Source organism: Mus caroli, chromosome X, assembly GCF_900094665.2.
Source record: "Mus caroli chromosome X, CAROLI_EIJ_v1.1, whole genome shotgun sequence".
NCBI lineage: Eukaryota > Metazoa > Chordata > Mammalia > Rodentia > Muridae > Mus > Mus caroli.
Genome location: NC_034589.1, coordinates 105,085,112 through 105,090,765, shown reverse-complemented (window position 1 = coordinate 105,090,765; position 5,654 = coordinate 105,085,112). Strand labels below are relative to the sequence as shown.

Below are 5,654 nucleotides of genomic sequence, written 5' to 3'. Positions count from 1 at the left end.
AGAGAGAGAGAGAGAGAGAGAGAGAGAGAGAGAGAGAGAGAGAGAGAGAGAGACTCCCTTTTTCCAATGTCCTTATATAGTCTCCAGTGTAGCTCAGATTAAAGGTGTGTGCCACCACGCCTTTAATCCCAGATGACCTTTTGAGATCTCCCTGTCTTAATCTTCTGGAATCCATAGCCACTATGCCTCAAGATCTCCATACCAAGATCCAGGTCAGAAAGTTCTATCTCTCAGCCTCCAGATTAAGATCACTGGTGAGCCTTCCAATTCTGTATTGTAGTTCATTCCAGATATAGTCAAGTTGACAACCAGGAATAGCCACTACACGTTGTCTCTTTCAAATAGACACTGAACAAATGTCTTTAGGGATAAGGATGTAGCTCAGTTGGTGGAGTGGTTGCCTAGCATTGATCAAGCTCTAGATTGGGTATTTAGTATCACATCAAACTAGGCCTATTGGCATGTGACTAATTTAGGCATGTGAGAGGCAGAAAATGGAGGAACAGACATTCAAGATCATCCTTGGATACACAACCTAAGCATGAGAAAAACACAACAAACAAGCAAACAAACAGAAGTGGTTTCTTTTCCTGTGGGTATTGAATTCAGAATTGTTCTCTTATAAGGCTCTTAAGTAATCCAATGTTTTCTTAGTTTATTAAAAATATGTATAATGATAATTATGTGTTACTTAAATGATAACAATTATATATGTAATTATATATTTATGACCTACAAATATTTATAGAAACACAATCTTTCTGTCTAGCCCAGATTAAACTCTAGCTTATGGTCCTCTTGTCTTAATCCCTCCGAGATTCTGAGATTAAAGGTGTATACAGTGTCTAGCCAATATTATGTTCTAATATATGCACATAGTAGAATGCCTAAAACAAGCTAATTAACATACATGTTACCTTACATACTTATTATGGGTTTTGTTCTGAAAACATTTGTAATCTATTCTTTTATCACTTTTAAAGTAAACAATCCATTACGATTAACTACTGTCATGCTACACAATAGATCTCTGGAAATCACTCCTTTTATCTAATTGAATACTTGTATGCTTTCACCAATATCTATCCACAATCTCTCCAACCCCCAACCTATGACAAGCATTGTTCTACTCGGATTTGATGAGTTCATCCTTTTTTTTTCTTTGTATTTTATATATAAACAAAATCATGTAATCTTGCTTTTTCCTATTCTTGGCTTATTTTACTTAGCATAATGTCCCCCAGTTCTATCTATGTTGTTGCAAATGACAAGGTTTCCTTCTGTTTTAAGGCTTAATTGCATGTATATATACCGCACTCCCTTTATTTATACAACCATTTATGGACACTCAGATTGAGTTCACCATATCTTTGCTACTGTGAATGTTTCTACTCAGTAATGACATTATTGGATCATACATGAGTTCTAGTTTTAATTTTTTGAGGAACCTCCATAATGTATTTATAATGGCTGTAAAAATTTAACTCTTTAACGACAGTTTGAGTTCTTTTTTCTTTGAGGGAAATAAATATATTTCCAGTATTTAGGTAAAAATTGTGTCTGTTTGTATATTGTTTATCTTCTTTGTATCTGAATGCTTATACACCACTACATATGCACCACTAGATGGCGTGCTTCAAGGGACTTGTCCTATGCCCGAAAGCTTGTGTACTGAAAAGTTTTCCTCCCTAGGATTTTTGTAGAATGATATAAAAATCAGAAACAGGAGATATAAGAAATAAGGAGTAAAAAAATTGGATAGTCTAGGTCTTCCTATCAAAACAAAACTACCTTTAATGCAAATCTGATTCAAGAAATATCAAAAGAATGTTTAAAGAAAGAAATATGACACTAATCTTAAAACAAATTTTATCCACCAATAAACATTCCTTCTGGGAGTAGAGAAGGTAAGAAGAGAAATTGGATGGAGTTATCGTGATTAAAAAAATTGAGAAAGAATGGTTAAGAACATACTATCAGTATACTACCAGGAAGAAAGGTTTTTCTTGTACAGTTTGTTTAGAGACAACCATACATAAAGAACCATAATTTAGTGATGAAAGATGTATAAATCACAGTGCTTGATTAGTTCATTAGGGGGAACTATGAACCTCAAGATATTAGTGATATCCCTATATTCTATATGTGGATGGGCTGTAGATTTGTTATATGAAATCAGAGTTAAAGATACAGGGAAATTAATTACTCATGTATTGAAGCCTTATTTATGGTTTTGCCTTGTGCTGGAGTATCTGTTTGAAACTGATCTTTCTCCTTTTTGTAATAATACGAATTTTGTCATCCAAATATATAAAATGCTGTTATAATTTATAGACAGCCTAATTTTATCATTAACACATAATAAATGCAAATATCTTAAAAGATGATAAATTATTATCAATGAAACATTCTGAGATCCCGGGTATTTACTTGCTGAAACATTTTCCCCCTTTGATATAAACATATTCTAAGTTCATTAGAATTTAAATATTAGAGCTGGACATGGTGGCTCATGTTGGTAATCCCATTACTCAGGAGGTTAAGGCTTGAGTATTGCCATGGATTTGAAGCTAGACTGCAATATATATTGAGTTCTAGGCCAGTTTGGGCTACAGAGTGAGACTTTGTCTTCCTCCAAACAAAAAGACTCAAATATTATAAATGTAGCTATACATGTGTATGTGGGTATCTCTGCTGTATCAGTTATGTATGTTTTCATATATTTTTGTGGATCATGTATACATGAAATTGTGTTGCAATGTGTTTCTATGCCATGATGAATCTAAATTTAACTTTATGAATCTGGTAAACATGAATAATTATACATTTAAGGTATTTTTAGATGAGGTCAGTAGACACATCTTTATGCTTTGAGGAACTCGTGCAGTAGGATTGTTTATAATATCTCCTGTCTCATAAATGACAGAACCAATTATATTTCTAAAAAAAGGCAAGAGATGTGTATAGGTCATGTCAGTAAATTGTAGTTCAATAAACAGATAATGAATATATTTTCATGCTATTAGAATATGTCAGATACCCATTAGTAGACTTTGTACATATTTTTTTTTTTACAACATCTGTAATTCTTGTAAGTTAATAGTAAAATAAGCTAAGTAAAACAGTTTGGGTTGAGGAGAATTTTACATGTAAATGATACCCAAAAGATACAAATTTGAGAATAGATTTACAATAATAAGTATTTCACACATGTTCAGATTTAACATTGAAATTCCAATTAATTACTATATATTTATTCAAGTTTTCCTAAATGAAATTTAGCCTGTTTTATTATGATATCCTTTTATGTTCGATATTTTTGTACTAAACATTTTTGCATTCTTTGAGATTTTAAAAAATTAAACTCTTACAAATAGGAAGAATAGGATCATTCTTTCTTTTGTTACTATGATATAATACTATATTTCCTTTGTTTGAAGTTTTATGCTAATGGTATAGGAATGGAGTAGTATTTGTTAAATTATTCCTAATCATAGTGACATATGCATTTAACTCCATGACATGGGAGGCAAATGCAAATGGATCTCTTAGTTAATGGCTGGTCTGGTTTATGGAGCTAATTCCAGGACAGTTGGGGCTATACAGAGAAATCAATAAACAAACAAACAAATAAATAAAAAATTTAAAGTTTGAGAAATGTCATTTACATAGAACATTATAACTTAGCAGTTATTTTAGTGGAGAAGACTCATCATGAAACATTTTTTTATATCCCCACTATCCATTTGAGGATGTTCAGGACCAAGAGTTCAGTTATCTGTTCCAAGACTGTGAAACTAGAGTTAAGCCCATTGAATGCAAAGATGTCTTAACTCCTAAACTCTACCCTAAAAGGCCATCTGAATTTTCTGCTCACAGCCATGATGAATTGACAGCAACAAGATACAGACTTTCATCTTAAATGTGTAAAAACAAACATAACAATATAAGAATTAATGGACTTCAGGCCTATGACAAAAGGCAGACCAGGACAATGATTTCTGATAGAACAACAACTAACAAAATGAGTTCTTAGATCATTCCAACTCATTGCCTTGGGAACATTTGAATGATAGGCCAAAGAAAAGCAACCCAAGCATCCTAGTATCTTTGATATGAGGAGACATAGTTTTTAGAGTTAAGGATAACAGTTTAGGTACCTTTGAAGGACAAAGGAATTTAGACATGAGTCCTGCACATGGGAGGTTATCACACATAGATCTCAAGAGATCTATAGAAAGATTGTTCAAATCTTTAAGTTGAATACTGATCAGCTCAAGTGAACAAGCTACTGAGGACAGAGAGGAGAAAAACATCACTAGAAATCAACAGGCCAAACTGTCTTCAAAGTTCACATAAGAGGCAGGTATGGCAGCACCAATGATCCCTGCACTTGGGAAGTAAAGGTAGGAAGAGCAGAAACTTAAGACCATTCTTTGTTACATAACACATTCAAGGACAATTTGGACTATATGTGACATGGTCTATTAATAAATATAATTACATAAATAAGTGTTCACTCACACAGGATCAATTATAATTAATGTTCCTCCTAACCAAATTGGAAAGCCCCCATTGCATGATACTTTTAGGAGGGTCCTCAAAAGACATTGTCTCAGTAATGTAGCAAATTAATTCTAGAATAAAAGCAATTTTAGATTTGCCAACCTCAGTTCTTCAAACTACTTTCAAATAACTTAATTATTTTTCCTAGCAAAGCCTAAACATACCTAAAGACTACAGATATATCCATTAGCCAACAATAATGTTCACCATATATAGAATTAACTGAAGATTCAGTATATTAGAATACACAGAAACAGGAAGATGTATTCTTCACATTTCAAAGAGGAAATAATTAAGGCACCTTCAGGAAGAAAGTTAGGTCTAGAAGACTAATTAAACCACTGTTGTTATCACATGAGATATGTTTACGAAGATTAAAAAGCAGTAGGATGAGACAAATGGAAGCTATTTTTAATGGTTTGTTTGAAATTATAGAAATGGAAGAGTACATGACATAAAGGTTGGGTGTGATGTCTTAGCATTTTGAATTATCCAATTGCTAAAATACAGAGGGACAGAAAATACTAAAGGCAGAAAAGGGGGTGCGGGCTATACTTTATATACAGGGAAGTAAGAGTGAGGTACCTCATTGAAAAAAAGATGGAAACAGTGAAGCCACACCTTTTAAGAACTTAAACTAAAAATAATCTTAGTTCTGGGGATGCAGCTTACTTAATAGAGTAATGTGTGCAATTTTCAGTACTGCATAAACCATATGTGGTGTAGCACATTTTTAATTCCTGTTTTCAGGAGGTATAGGCAAGAGGATATGAAGTTCAACATCAGCCTCCAATACCAAGCAAGTTTGAGATCCTGCTGATCTACGTGAAACTGTCTCAAAAAAGACAGACAACAAAGCCACTAAGATGACTTAGCTGGTTGGTCTTGTGCGCAGACCTGACCACCTGTTTCTGGATCCCACAAGGTGGCAGGAGAGAACCAACTCTAGAGAGCTTTCCTCTAATCTCCAGGCACATGGAGAGTGGGGCAGAGAGGTAAAGGGGAAGGGAATGAATGAAGGAGAGAGTGAGCAGGAGGGAGGAAATGAATGAAGGAGAGAGAGAGAGCAGGAGGGAGGGAGGGAGGGA

General features: G+C 33.9%; 1 protein-coding gene across 5 annotated transcripts in view; it reads left to right on the top strand.

The window, feature by feature from the left end:
- Hdx (highly divergent homeobox) overlaps positions 1-5,654 on the top strand; it is a 121,273-nt gene that overhangs the window by 9,203 nt on the left and 106,416 nt on the right. Inside the window, exon 1 of one of the 5 annotated variants that reach the window (XM_029472959.1) lies at positions 5,423-5,561. The exons of the other annotated variants lie outside the window; for them this stretch is intronic. The gene's annotated coding sequence lies outside the window, so the exon portion shown is untranslated. Of the gene's footprint in view, positions 1-5,422; positions 5,562-5,654 lie in introns of those variants that run through there. 5 annotated transcript variants of the gene reach the window in all.